The 15,855-nt window shown below is 33.2% G+C and overlaps 1 long non-coding RNA gene across 1 annotated transcript in view; it reads left to right on the plus strand.

The window, feature by feature from the left end:
- The first annotated feature begins 4,874 nt into the window (after positions 1–4,874).
- LOC143640710 (uncharacterized) overlaps positions 4,875–15,855 on the plus strand; it is an 87,305-nt gene continuing 76,324 nt past the window's right edge. The window contains exon 1 of the long non-coding RNA XR_013155086.1: positions 4,875–4,919. This is a non-coding gene — a long non-coding RNA (uncharacterized LOC143640710). The remainder of the gene's footprint in view (positions 4,920–15,855) is intronic.

Here is a 15,855-nt window from a genome sequence, read left to right on the forward strand (position 1 = left end):
TTTCATTTTACCCTTTGGTTTTTCAGTTAAAAAGGATGCTTAATCGGGAGCTCACCCATCTCTCTGAAATGAGCCGGTCTGGAAACCAAGTGTCGGAGTATAGATCAAACACATTCTTAGGTGAGAGTAAATCCATGCAGCTTAAAATTTTTCTTTTGAATTATTTGCTTGTTGGTTTTAGGAGAGGGATTGAAGCACCAACTCATTTTGTAAACCAAATAAGTGTCAAAAATTCCATTTGTATTTATTATCTTAATAATTTGATACTATAAACTTCTAAGCCTTAGAATATATAAAGTAACAAAGTAAATTTTTTATTTACTCAGTGGTGCCAGGGATTAAATTCAGGTCTTCTCACATGCAAACATTTTACCACTGAGCTACATCCCTAGACAGTTTTTTTTTCATAATACAGAAGAGCACAATGTATTTTATAAAATATTTTACACATGCATTTGACAAATTTTTCTTAAATGCTTCCCTGGCTGGGTACTTAATGATAAATTAGAAATAGTCCGGCCCTTGATGACTTGATTGTCTAATGCATACCACGCCTGGCAATCTGGTGAGCAAGTACAGTGCAACTGCTGAAGAACAGTGTGCTAATAATAGCTGAAAGTATGATGTTCTGGGGCAGCCCCTCTACCTCATCAGCAGAAAGAAAGTCCAATAAGTGAAAATCAATAATTTGAACAAATCCTTGATTTAAATTTACTTTCAAAACAAAACTGTTCTAATGGCTGATTGGTACATTACTGAACAGACATGAAGGTTTACAGTGTGCAAGAATGGGTAGGCTTGCTGACTGCTTGAAATAGTGTAAGAATGAATGTATCAAGATATCTGATGTGTTTTACTATAGAAAATGCATTGGGGTAAAATCGCTTAATAACTTATAATTGGAATTCTCTGTGGTTCCCATAAAAGTTGGTTACATCATAACTTATCTCACTGTGGTATAGAAATAGAAAGGACCTGAGGTATTCAAGTCATTGAATATGCTTGTTTCCATTTTCAAATTTTTTTATTTACCTTGTCAAATGTCAAAAGGGACTTATTCCCTTTGAATTTTTTTCCTTAGAAAGCTTATTTCTATAATAACAGGAAATAAAAGGGAAACCTATATTTTCTTTCAAAAGGTGCTGCTTCAGTTCCCACAGTCTGACCAGTTTTAATTAGCCGTTGGATTTGTACACTGCTGTTTTTATTACATTTGTGTTTGAAGTTTTTATTATTTTAAAGTATGTGTTGTAAATGGAAATTCTTAGTTGGCAAGAGCAGTTTCAAGCCTCTAGGTTATTGTCATAAAGTAATGGAGTTGGTGAACAGAGCAAATAATCAAGAATTGTACTTTCTGTGAGTCTGCTATCATGATTAAGTCTTGCATGATTTTTTCATTGGGTGATATATCAGGAAGTAACCATTGGACACATTTGATATTAATTAGTTTATTAATTTTGTGTGTGAGGATATCAAGTTTCCATCAAATTATAAATATTCAATTCTATAAATATAAATATTCAATTCTATTAGAAAAGTATAATTTGTAAATATTTCCCAGTGATTAATTATATCCTGCCTAATTATGCATGTTTTTTTAAAAGTAGAATTCATAATAATTGTAGAACATTTTCTAAATTTCTTAAGATAAGCAACATGAAGTGGAAATTCCTTCTCCACATCAGAAGGAAAAAGAGAAAAAGAAAAGGCCAATGTCTCATATCAGTGGAGTCAAGAAATTGATGCATAGTTCTAGTCTGACTAATTCAAGTATCCCAAGTTTTGGAGTCAAAACAGAACAAGAAGATGTTCTGGCCAAGGTAAGATAATTTCAGAGAGCGTAATCATAAGTATGCAGTGATGTTTTGCATGAATTTTGATTTCTTCTCTTTTAAATAGATGGAAAAGTTCATTAATTTATATGAGTTTGTTTTGAAAATGGAAAAGCACATTATAAAGCTCTTTCAGTTATTTGAATTTATTAATATGTGGATTTAGACAGGTGGTTTAGTACACATTTCTTACTTTTTTGCATTTTCATTTGATTTTTGGTCTGAAGAAGTTAGAAGTCTATCATCTCTTCTGGGTTGTAGAAGAATAGTTAAGTTTCTGTGAGTAAATATTACCCATTGAAGAAATGCTTTGAGATTGATATTCAAATATTCAAAATCTGTAAACATGATGTGTTGTCAAAATTATGATCTAAGCAATGCTACTCTGTTTTCAGTACATTTAAGTAAATTTTCCTAAAGTTTGCTTTTATTTTTATGGTATATTGCTTATATTTAAAATGAGTCATTGTTTAAAAATATCTAACAATTTTTTAGATTTTTAAATATTTGTGTTTCATTGCCTCATGTTCTTCCACTTTCTAATTATTTGATGTCATTTTTCAATGCAAGGAACTAGAAGATGTAAACAAATGGGGTCTTCATGTTTTCAGAATAGCTGAGTTGTCTGGTAACCGGCCTCTGACTGTTATCATGCACACCATATTTCAGGTATAGCAGTTCTATCACATCTCTTTTGTGCAGGGACTGACTGTTGAGTCTATGAAAAGTGTATGCATTTTGTCTTCCTTATCAGTCACAATTTTGTTAAAGTATTTATATTTTAGTTGTAGTTGGACACAATACCTTTATTTTGTTTATTCTTTTTTATGTGGTCCTGAGGATCAACCCAGGGTCTCCCAAATGCTAGGCAAATGCTGTGCTGCTGAGCCACAACCCCAGCCCCCCTCACCCTTTTTTATTGTTGTTCATTTTGATAGTATCTTTTCCCTTATCTGTTCCTTTTTCCAAGGGACAAATAAAGGTATAGAAATGTGGAGTGTGGATAAAACACAAATAAATTTTATTTTTTGGTTTTTTTTCCATCTAAGAAAAAGATGTGATATGGGAGAACGAAGCAATTCATTAAAACAACAGCTTAAGATTCATCTTCGCGACCCTGACTTGCATAGGGAATGGAGTGCTAACTTTAAAAAGTGAGTAACTTCCCTTCAGACTAACCTCAGAACATAATTTCTTTAATCACTTTTTTGGCTGCTATTACCTTTTCCATATCTACTACTTTTTCTTGTGGAGCCCTTGCCTCAGCTCAAAGTGAGATTTAAATGAGAATTTGAGTCTGTTACTGATACACTGGGACTGGAATGGGAAACTCCAGTTCTAGAATGAGGTTGGAGCTGGTGGGGCTGAGGCAATGGTGCTCCAGCGCTGGAGCCTCCATGGTCATGGGATACTGAAGCTTTTATAGTAGGCAGTAAATTCCTGAGACCTTAGGTTTGGATAAAGCAGTATTGTCCTCCAGAAGGACAACTCAACTCTGATATTGTCCCATAAGTTCCTAGATCTTCCCAAATATTTGCATTTCTCTTACTGAACATGGGAAAGTGCTATTTCTGTTTCTGAGTCATCTGTAGGAAGCCCTGGTGTTTTTTTTTTTGTTTTTTTTTTTTTTTGTGTGTGTGTGAGGGGGGAGTGGTTTGTTTTTTGTTTTAACATTCTGTGTGAAACATTTTTTTAAAAAAATATAAAGACAAAAATGTTACAAGGATATCTTCTCCTACAGCAACGGGATTTGTTAAAAACATTTAAAATTCCAGTAGACACTCTAATTACATACCTTATGACCCTTGAAGACCATTACCATGCTGATGTGGCCTATCATAACAACATACATGCTGCAGATGTTGTCCAGTCCACTCATGTGCTACTGTCTACACCTGCTTTGGAGGTAAATCTGTTTTTAAAAACTTTAAGAACACTAACTTGCCATTCATGAGTGTCTTAAACTTTCAAACTGAGGAATTTGTGATGCACACAGTAATTGGCTTTATTGGAAATATGTTGACTTACAGGGGAGAAATGTTGTGGTTAATAAAACAGTTGCAGCTTTGATGAATTTGTCTGTAAAACTGGGTCAGAGATTTAGGGATTCATCTGTTTATATTTCTTCTTTTGAAATGATCCAGTGGACATGTCACAATGCACATCTGGACTTTTGTTTTTTTTTTCTGGAAATTCATTTAATGACTTTTTAAGTTAGAGTTCAAAGAATGATTAATTTATATAATGTAAACAGTGAATGCATTGATATTTTCCATAGAATTTATTAGGAAAAAATATTTTTTTTAAATCCTAAGATGTTATTCTGCTAAGTGTTTACTAAAGCAATTTTATTTCCTTAATCATTTTTGGGAAAGATTCTCTTTTTGGATATAGTTTGCATTGTTCTCAGTATGAAATTGTATTAATACCTCATCATTCAGATGAGTGGTTTTCAACTATAGATGATTTCTTGCCCCCTATTCTCCCCTCCCTAAACTTCTAGTGACACTTGGAATGCCTGGAGAAATTTTTGGTTGTCAAAACTATCACATTTTTGTTTATATATGCTACTGGCATGTCATGGGTCAAGCCAAGAATTCTTCTAAGTATCTATAATGTACCGGTACAGGACATCATCACACATAGTGTGACCTGACACAAAATGGGAACAGTGCTGTGGTTGAGAAATCCTGATTTGGATCCAAGAAAAGAATTTCCCATGTCTTATTAAGACACTCTTTCTTCTGATTTTTTAAAAAGTATAATGATCCTCAGATATAATGAAGTTGAAATATTTTCTTCCAGAATTATGCTTAAAAAATTTATAGGTACCTCATTATCTAAAAGTCTGTTCATAATACATGGTGAATAATATATTTTGAAGGTTTGTTTTCCATCTAAATTCTAGGAAGTCATTTGTCATTTTGTTAATACTTTTTATTCATATCCTTATATAATAGTAATATTGATATTATCTGATTTCCCAGGCTGTGTTTAGAGATTTGGAGATTCTTGCAGCAATTTTTGCTAGTGCAATACATAATGTAGATCATCCTGGTGTGCCAAATCAATTTCTGATCAATACAAGTAAGTCAAGTTCACTGTTTTTTTTTTTTCAGAGCAAATATTTCTGAGGATCTGTGTAAATTTTTTTCCAGGTCTATAAAGTTCTTTTGAGATGTGTAAATGTGTGTTTTAATGATAGTGTATGTTAATGTAATTCATCTCTGAAAATTATCATTATAACCCAAGAGGCATTATGATGTTTGAAAATATATGTTCAGGACTTCTCTGAAAATAATATGTTGCTATTTCACTAGATAGGAATAATAAGGAGAATCAAAAGTAAAAATGTGAAGAGACATTTAGGTAGCTATGCTGCTTTTAAAGGTTAAAAAAAAAGCAAAGGTATGTGAAAGTGAGTGCTAGTAGACTTTTACTTTATGTAGATCATCATTTCATCCCTTCTGAAACTGAAGAAACTTTCCCTACCCTCAGCAGGCCCAACCCTCTTCTTTCCTTTTTAAATCTCATAATAAGGGTGACAGGAACTTCTCTCTTAATTTGATATTTTAATCATTCAGTCTTTTTCTCCTCGGTGGTAACCTCTCAAATCTGTATAACAAGTCATTGCTGAATTTGGAAATGTAAAGATGGTAGGACTGTTCAATATGGACATCTCTGACAGCTTCACAGCAAGCCTCTGTAGGAAATGTTGAGGTGATGTTCCACCTCTTCCTTTGGAAAGAGCTTAGGTTTACAGAAGTTATTTGGTCCTTGAAGTCAGTAGGTAAATTACTTAAACATTTACTGTGATTTAATTCCTTGCCACTAAATATTATAAATTTAATTTTATATATGAAAAAAATACAAAGTTCTTGAAAGTGGATTTTTTTTTTCATGTTAATAATCTGCCTTCTTAAAGGGGAAATCACATTAGGAAAGATTTTTATTTTAAGATAAGAGAAATGAGGATATAGGACTATCTAGGATCAATGGCTATCCCTAGTAAGAAAACACACTAAGTAGATTTGAGTTGAAGATAACCGAGAGGGATATCTGCCCAAGCTGTAGCTAATAGGCCAGTTGAATATGGATACCCCCTTGTTTCTTTTCCAATCTTAGAATAAAAAGGAAATAGACACATGTTGGAAAAAAATCTGCCTTTTTTTCCCCTTCTGCTTGAATTTTGGGATAATAGTCTTCCTACAGGCTATAACAATCTAGCCATGTACATTTCTGGATGCTTACTGTTTATTTCTTATACTTGGCTGTACTCAGATCTAAAGAGAAAAAATAAATGCAATCTTGCTTTGAGACAATTAACTCACACTTTAGGATTATTTAAACCTATTTCTCCTTCTTTTAACAGCCTCTGTCCTACCTTATAGTAAAGTTCACTTTAGTGATCCACATATTTAAAGGATTAGAACAAGTGTCCAGAGATGTGTGGTTAGTCAAGTATATTTTAGAAGCTTAGTTTAGGAACTTATTTATACAGGTTTGTTCATTTAAGCTAGCATAGCCCATCTACAGATAAATTTAATACCCATTGAAGTTTAAGAGGCACTGAAACAGATGATGGAGAAATTTAGAGGATGATTATAAATACAGAGAGAGTAGCCTGAGATGTCCACTTAAGCTCATTTTTTCTGGTAACCTACTTGGGGTTGAAAGATGACAATCCTGGACCTGAATGTTCCTTGCTACCTGTGATGCTGTGATGATCATCTTTCTATAGGACCACAGGAACACAGGAAAGCTCACAATCCATAGAGCAGCTTAGGTTGGATTGCTAATATTTTTGATGTTAGAGTGTGATGGGACTGTGTTATTCCTGAGCAAATGAATCAGCATTGTCATTTGGTATATGAAAGTATCCCATGATTGATGATAGTAAAAGGGCATGATCAGAATTACTGCCTTAGTAAGCTTTTGACAAGGGATCATGTGAGGTTGGTTCTTTTTTTTCCTTTGAAGAACACAGAAAGGGCTTAGAAGCTTGTAAAATAAAAAAAGTTTTATCTTCACAACATACAATAAAGAAATCTCTCATAACTAGTAATAAATAGCTTTGTGAAATTATCAGTATTATACAATTATTTACTTTTAGTACCAGTGATTGAAATTAGGATTGCTTAACCCTGGAGCCACATCTCCAGCCTTTTTTTATATTTTTTATTTTGAGATAGGGTTTGCTAAGTTGTGGAGGCTGGCCTCAAATTTGCAGTCTTCCAGGCATGTGCCACTTCACCTGACAATGCCTTCATTTTTGATCTGCTATAAATGTCTTTTTTTTCCTTAACAGACTTAAGTTGGTATTTTCTCCTACATTTATGGATGAGTTGAGCATCAGTGAGTAAGACTAGCACTAGCTCTGCTCTTGGCTCAGAGCTGGAACTCCAGTCTGCCCAAAACCAAAGATTGAATCCATTCTTTATAATAAGGAATTCTAAAAAGTCCTGATTATAAGATTTATAAACCTAGAGTTGGAAAGTTATCTGCTATACTATAAAGGAGACTATTGAGTGTATCGAGATAAAGGGATACCTTGGGTTATGTGGCTAATCTCAGAGGAGCACTAGGGCTCACTGAGCTGGTTCACAGTGCAGTTATGGTCCTGCTTTTCAGTTGTGATCCTGGTTCTCATGAATCATTTGATGTGTGTTACTCTGGGGTGCCAAATGATTTGACACTAATTGTGCTTGCTCTCACTCTAAGCAGCTTGGAGGTTCTAAAAGCAGAGAGATCTTTTCTGCCTGGCAGAATTGGTTGAGCTTTAATGAAAACTTGGGGATGTAGAGGAAAGTGACATAGAGAAATTGAAGTTACACATGGGAAGCTCCTTAAGTCTTTTATTTTTAAGGATAATATAGGTAATTAAACCTGTAAAATGTGTACTATATCATCAAGTCTTGAATAGAAAATTCTAGAATGTCATTAAAAAATCTATTTAACTTCACAGCTTTATTTTCTGGAAGTCTTTTATTTTTAAGGATAATATAGGTAATTAAACCTGTAAAATGTGTACTATATCATCAAGTCTTGAATAGAAAATTCTAGAATGTCATTAAAAAATCTATTTAACTTCACAGCTTTATTTTCTGGAAAAAAAATAAAGCACTATCAAAAGTACAGAATGTACATAGCATTGCATTTTCCTTGGAAGAGTATCCTTTTTTGTTTATATCAAAGATGGCCAGGTCATGGGGAGAAAGACTTATTTACATTAGTTACATAATCAAAGCATATGTATTTTGGCTTCTAAGAGCAGAGAAGCATCATATCATATTAAGGTGAAGTTATATCTAAGAACCAGGGCATATACTTTTTAATTTCTCTGATGTTATTTTAAAATACGGGTCCCATAGTCATATTAGTGAATTATATAGAGTTTTGTTTTTCTGCATAAACCTAACTAACATTTAAAAGAAGGTAAATTCATTTTTAACAAATGTGGTATAATTGTAACTATTGATATTGGATATTGGATAACATTGTTATCCAATAACAATGTATTTAAATTTGGTTCTGGGCACTAGGAATTCATGTGGCCAAATTGAGCGTTGGCTATTAGGAACCTGCATTCTGCTGGAAAAGACAACTTACATGAACATGTGGCATGTGATGGTGTTCAGGGCAGTGGAGAGATACAGTGCAGGCTTGTGGCACAGAAAGAGGAGTTGAGGGAGTGAACAAGCAGCTTTAACCCTTGGACTTTAGCGCCAATATTAAGTTAAAACCACCACTTCCTCTCCCCATTTCAAGGACAAATGTTATGTTCAGAAGTCCTTTTGAAGACTTTTGCTCTTGTCTTCTGTAACTTAGAGTCACAGTGTAGCCTGTTGTCATTTTCAAGCTCTAAGTTCAACATAGTGAAGCTGTAGTAACAGTGAGAGGTAGTTCTTACTTGTGGTATCCATACCCAGTCTTCACCCCAGTTCTAAGCGTGCCAGCCCAATCTCCTGGTGTAGGCTTGGATCCACCACACGGGTGTTCTTACCATCACATTAATGCCCAATCTTCTCTTGCTCCTGTGCCTTTTAAACAGGATCTTACTGTTGAAAAAAACTGTTACCAGTTTCCCTTCTTAGACTGAGCTGATGAAATGAGGGTTTCAAGTCAGTCCCCACTATTTCTGTCCACATGCAGTTTGCAGTGGAAACTCCTGGGGGATTACTAGAAGCCCCCACATTTCTGTTAGGTTACTGGCATACAATCCTCCCAGGAGTTTGGTAGGGGTTGTTCTTACTTTACAAATGAGAACAAAGGAAGAGAGGTGGGGTGCTGATTTCACAGCCAGGTCTGTTGGATTTCTAAGCTCAGGATAATTTAACCTCAAACCCTGATGCAATGAATATGCACTTAATTTACTCTTAAAAGTGTCTTTCATCGAGAAGATATAAGCAGAGGTATATATGGAATGGATCTGCTATTGTACTAAAGCACAAGAATGCCGTTCAGAGGTCTATAGTCTAAGGATGCGAGAGTAAATTTTATTTATAACTTAACCAGGCTGAGGTGTGCCCAGAAACTGGCCAAAAATGATTTAAGGTGAATCTGTAAGAATGTTTTCAGAAGACATAAGCATTTGAATCAGCAAATTGAGTAAAGATTATCGTCATCATTGTGTGTGGACATCATCCAAGCCACTGGGAGCTGAATAGAGTAGAACTGGGACATCATCCTCTCCTGCTCTCAGATATCCATGCCACTGCTTTTTGGGCCTTCAAATGTGAACTGGGACTTACATCAATTACTTTCTCCACTCCTTCCATTCCATCCCCATTCATTCCCTTACTCAGATCTTCAGACTGAATCGCACCCCTAGCTAGCTCTCTTGCTTCTCCAGATCCTGGGACTTATTGGCATCCATAATCCCTGAGGCAGTTCCTAATAAGCACCTTTAAATATCTATATCTCTTTATCCTACTGGTTCTTTTTCTCTGGATAACCCATAATAGATATTTTTTAACTAAGAATGTTTGTAGAGGAAGAAAGTTTTAAGGATGACTTTTCTGAATTAATTATGGGGTTTCTGGAATTGGCTTTCTAATATGATTAGGTTTGAAGACAGCAGTGCTGTTTCCAGTAGGAGAGAAAGCACTGATAGTCTGTGGGGAGAACTGTTTATACATAAAATATCTGCCTTGGGGTACTCCCAATCAACCACTTACATTTGAAGCAAGGAGCTAAGTGATTCTGCATATGATACTCTCACACATTTTTAGGAAACCCAGGAATGTAATAACATTGATTGGTTACTCCTGATGTCAGTGAATCAAGTGGTGAAGTAAAGGGATGAGCTTGGGGATTGGAATTCCCAGATCAAGCACCGCCATCAATGGACTAAGTGCTTCTAGGTGTGCCAGCCCTCTGTAGCTGCAGGGCTGAAATTGCTGGAAATCAAAGGCAGAACCTTCTTCTGTTATTGGCTAAATACAATGCAAAGTGAGCTCCCAGCTTCCCAGGATGTCTACTGGAGGAGTGAGGACATTGATTAGGAAATAAATCCAAATAAAATTCAAGGGCCTTCTTCCTTAGTGAAATTTCTAAGGGTCCAGTGGTATGGGGCATGGTAAGATATCTCTTCTAAGGAGAGGGATAAATTGTTACATCTGGCCCCTCCTACAACTCTGAAGAAGGCACAATGCCTAGTACCAGTTAGGATTTTGGAGGAAACTTGTTTGAGTGTGTTATTCAGGCCGAGTGACCTAAAGAGCTGCTGGTTTTGTGTGGGGGCACAGAATAAGAGAAGGTTCGGCAGATGTCCAGGCTGCTGTGCAGGTTACTCTGCCACTTGAGCCATATGATTCAGCAGATTCAGTAGTTGTGCCATGATTCACTTCACAGAAATTTAATGATATATATATATGTGATATATATATATATATATCACATATATAACATATTTATATATATAACATTATATATATATATATATATATATATATATATATATATATATATATATAAAATTTACACATAGCTTTTAACATGATTTTTATAATATGTATTTTTAAATTTTCATATGATCATAAGATGGGCCAAACTATGACATACTAAATACATGCTCTTTAATTGTCTTGAAATACATTTGTGACAACTGTATTATACTGCTAAAAAATGTCACATGTGTTGCTTGTTTTTGTGGATTTCAAATTGAGATGTAGTTATAGGGGATCCTCAATTGCCCAACATCCAATATGCCTTCAGTAAAATATTGATTATATTGTTTAACCATAGTCTATAACCTAAAATTCACCTTATGATTAGCATTACTGTATCAATCAAGATAGAATAATTCCTAGTGTCCCAGAACTAATTAACTTAATAAAATAAATTATACAAAAATCACTGACTATATGAATATGGAATAAAGGTATTAAGTAGAAAGCAGACTGTACCAAAAGGAGATGCCTCTGATGTTCTCCATAACAAAATTTTCACTGCTACCAAAATATTAATAATTATTCATCTGTTCATAGTTGAATTAATAATCTCATTTCTTGTTTTGTCACCTATAAAGACATGAATAGTGCATCTATATGTCATGAAACCTAATCATAGTATATTACAATAAAAATAATTGACCATCTTGTCTAAAGGATTTGAAAAATGACATTTCTAAATGAGTGCATTCCTCTCCATTTGGTTTCTAAAAGTTTTGGGAAATAAATAAGAATTTAAGTGATCCTTGGATCAGCATTCCTTAGTGTATGCTGTGCCCGAGACCTTATAGTGTTTTAAGGAATCATTTTACCTGAAGTGAAAGTCACAACAAGATCAGAGAAGTAGCAGTAGAGAATTGGACATGGTGGCTGATGCACAACATCCTGGAGGTCACCTTTCATCTTGCTCTAGCTCCTCACTGCAGATATATGCTAGAGGGCAAAACCAAGCATTTCTTAAGATATATATGCTTATGCATGGAGGAGCTTGACCTTGCCAGCTAAAATGATTACCTTTTGATGTCCTGGGGTTTAAACGTGTTACCTGAAGACACATTGAAGGAGATTAGACAGACTCTTGAAAATTATTTCTACCCACATTCTCTCTTTGCACAACTTTTCCAGATTTAACCCATTAGGTAGTAATTAGGAATGTAAGAACATTTACTTTATATATCATTCATGATAATTTGCTTGAGCATGATAAGACGAATCAATAGCATATGGTCCTGAGTTTCATACTTATTTATATTTAGTGATATTTCTTCACTAAATAGAATTTAGTGAATTTTACATATTTCCCTAGAGTCTATATTAGCTGCATATGGAACTATCTCATTTTATACCAGTGTACCAGCCAATAAATACCTTTAATGGGTGATACTTTGGTTCTCTCATTGAAAATAATTGTCATCACTAATACAGAGTCCAGCAATTATTCTTTCTAGAAAAAAATTAAAAGTACTAAATTATCGATGATATAGTAAGAACTCAGAAAACTTATATGTGCATATGGTTACACAAAATAATGTTCCCTATCCACACATACAAAAGCAACAGTACACATAGAGAGAACATTATGTTATATATTTTTTTCATACTACCTTCAACCATAGATTGGGAACTCTTACTATTGGGTACCATCTCACCACTGATTCTACATGACAATAAAAGAATTTTGCTTGCTCAAAAATTGCTCAAACAAGCATTTTCAGTTACCAGGATACAATTATAAACCCATAGAATGTACACTTGCAAGAGTGAACTCACATAAACTACAGACTTTGGGTGATCATGATGTGTCAATGTAGGATCATCCATTGTAAGAAATGTTCCACTCCACTGGGGGAGTTGACAGGTTTGGCTATGCACTTGTGGAGACTGGGAGCATATGGGAAATCCCTGTACTTTCCTCTTAGTTTTGCTATAAATCCAAAATAACTCAGTAAAACAGTCTTATAAAAAAGTATTCAAGTGAACATATATAATTGCCTTACTGTTTCACCACCGCTAATATGGGCACAGAAATATTATTTACTTTGCATGCGCTTAAATTAGTAAAATGGAATGTATTTTGAAATAAAGTAGGGAATAAAAATTTTAATTAGGGTACTAATTCAGCAGAAAATTCTCAAGGTATTATAGCCCCCAAATAGAAAATGTGACCAACCTCACTGATTTTGGGAGTTATTTTTAAGGATATGTTTATCAACACTTCTTCCATCTAATAGTGTACCTATAAATGGCAACATGTAATTAAGTACATATATTAAATCTTTCAATTAAATTTGGCTGCTGAGGATCTGGGGAATAACATGAAATAAAGTAAATTTTTAATAATATATTTTGTTCAGTTATAGGTTTTAGATATTTCTAAAACAGTTTCCTGGTTTAGTAGTATTGAGTACCATCTCACCACTGATTCTACATTTCAATAAAAGATTTTTGGTGGCTCAAAAATTGTTCAAACAAGCATTTTCAGTTACCAGGATACAACTGCAAACCCATAGAATGTACACTTGCAAGAGTGAACTCTTAAATAAAATACATGTCAAAGGTTGTCCATGTACTCTATGTATTGAGACCCTTTTATGTTTGTAGTTTCTCCAGGCTTCCATAATATTATATAGCTGAGATATCTAAGGTTTTTCATTTATTTTTATAGTACCCTCTAAAGGCATGAGTTTGGATCCTATTTTTGACTTGAAAATCTGTATCTATACTTACTGGGGCAAAAGCCATATGCTGTAGGAAAGTATGAATTGTAAGAAAGAGACTTAGAAGTTGCAGTGACTCATGACATTTAAAGAGATTTTTCACAGCAAATAAATAAATAAATAAATATAGAAAAAGATAGTAGTAAACTCAGTGTTAGAAGAATAGAAATAGTGGAGAGAAAAATATTAATGCTGAATAATATTTTTTGATAGATATAGTTAATTTTGAATTTATAGACTGCAGGAGCATCGAGAAGAAAAAATTATATATTTTATTTAATTCTCAAAATACACATGAATAAAGTAGTTAAAAGTTTACAATGCTTGTATATTGTATCTTTCTGGAAGTAAAATGATTATATGAGAGAATGAATTACTAAGATTTCATGGTTTTAAGATAATTTAATAAAATTAATTCAGTGTTACCTATATGACTTATTCATACTGTAAATAATTTACTTACAAGATAAATTGATCGCATCCTATATAAATATATGTAGATAACAAATACTATTTTGTTTAATACACATTATCATATTAAATCGTATTAAGGGAAAATGATAATACTTACAAATAAAATATACCTAGATTTTTATTTGAATTTATAAAGTATTTTAAACAGTTTTTATTATCAAAAATGTAAAACATTTAAATAATTATGAAGAAGTAATAAATATTACAAATTCTAAAATTATTTTGAAACAAATATGAAATAACAGATAACTTGTTATAATTATTTAATTTTATAAACAGATAATGGCTTTAAAAGTGCAGTTACAATATTATCTCATCTAAATGTTAGTAATACACTAACCTAATATAATATCCAGTGTTCAAATCAGGATCCAAAGAAGTCCACATGTGACAATTGGTTGATTCGTCTTTCTTCTTTTCTTTTGTCATGGCTAGAAAATGAACTCGGGTTTTGTGCATGACTCTACCCTTGAGCAGCTTCCCCAGTTTGCAGGTTCTTCCTTCAATTGATATTTTTCCCTGGAATGTATTTAATAAGTGAAAAAATAGCCAAAATTTTATGTGGCTTCAAAATTAAATATCTAACTAATTACATTGATTTGACGTATTTTGTGACCCTGCATTTATTGGACAACTGAAGTTTAAAACAGAGACATGATTCTATCCAGGTTTGTTTATTTTGGCAAAATCACTTAAGTGGGTCATGTTTTTCTATGAGAAAGCATAGGGGTTGGTTATTTCTTTTCTAATCCTGGAAACCATTACCCAATTATAAGAATTTGTTAGGGCTGGGGATGTGGCTCAAGTGGTAGCACGCTCGCCTGGCATGTGTGCGGCCTGGGATAGGTCCTCAGCACCACATACAAATAAAGATGTTGTCTCCACCGAAAACTAAAATAAATAAATATTTTTTAAAAAAGAATTTATTAGGGATTATAAAATGGTAATTTTCTAATTCTATTATTTTTAATATACTTCTTGGTTGAACTATTTTTATTAAACGAAATTTCTGCTTATCAAATTTTTTTATCCATCAGGGTATAACTTCAATAGAAAATATATTTTGCAAAACATTTTGAACACCATTTTCACACTTTTTTTCCTTGTACGAAATTTGTATGGTTATTAAAAAATAAAAACTTGTGAAACTAAATTAAAGTCACACTTTTCTAAGTCTTTTGATATTAATGAGCCTTATGGAAAAAAAATTCTAATGTTTAGATGATGCTACTTGATAGTTCAGTAAGATGTTATTTTAAATAAGTTTAAGGTAATTAGTGAAAAAATGTGTTTTACTCTGTGGTAGAGGTGATTGGAAAAAAACAAAAAAATAGAAATTAAAGTAGGTGGCTATCTAATTTTACAAGGCAATTTTTATTTCCATACCTTGAAACACTTTAATATTGTGGTATTGATACTGTAGATGTGCTAATACTGCCTCTTTTCAAATTATTTACACTATTTTTGAAAAGACATAAAAAATAATCTGGTATTGATTAGCACTACTAATATGCCACATCAAATTATAACATTTTGACTTAGTGGATTTAAAATACATATGTTCATTTAGTGTGGTGTTTTAGTTGTACAATTGATATTGTAGAGTTTTATAATACAGAGAAAAGCATTTGTCCTTTCTCAGCTAAAGTTTGTAATGTTTTGGATCCCTTCATTTTATTGTATTTCCTCTAGGAAGTAGTGGCAATGCCATTCTCATTTATTTCTGTATTTTTTTTTGCTATGCACTCTCAAAGTAATGTTTTCATATTTTAAACTTTATATTATACTATCTGCCAATAGCAATGTTTTGCTTTGTTTTGACTCATTGCAGATATATTTGGAACAAAGGAAACAGCCCACACAACAAAATATTAAATCACA

The sequence above is a fragment of the Callospermophilus lateralis genome, unplaced genomic scaffold (genome assembly GCF_048772815.1).
Source record: "Callospermophilus lateralis isolate mCalLat2 unplaced genomic scaffold, mCalLat2.hap1 Scaffold_578, whole genome shotgun sequence".
Taxonomy (NCBI): domain Eukaryota; kingdom Metazoa; phylum Chordata; class Mammalia; order Rodentia; family Sciuridae; genus Callospermophilus; species Callospermophilus lateralis.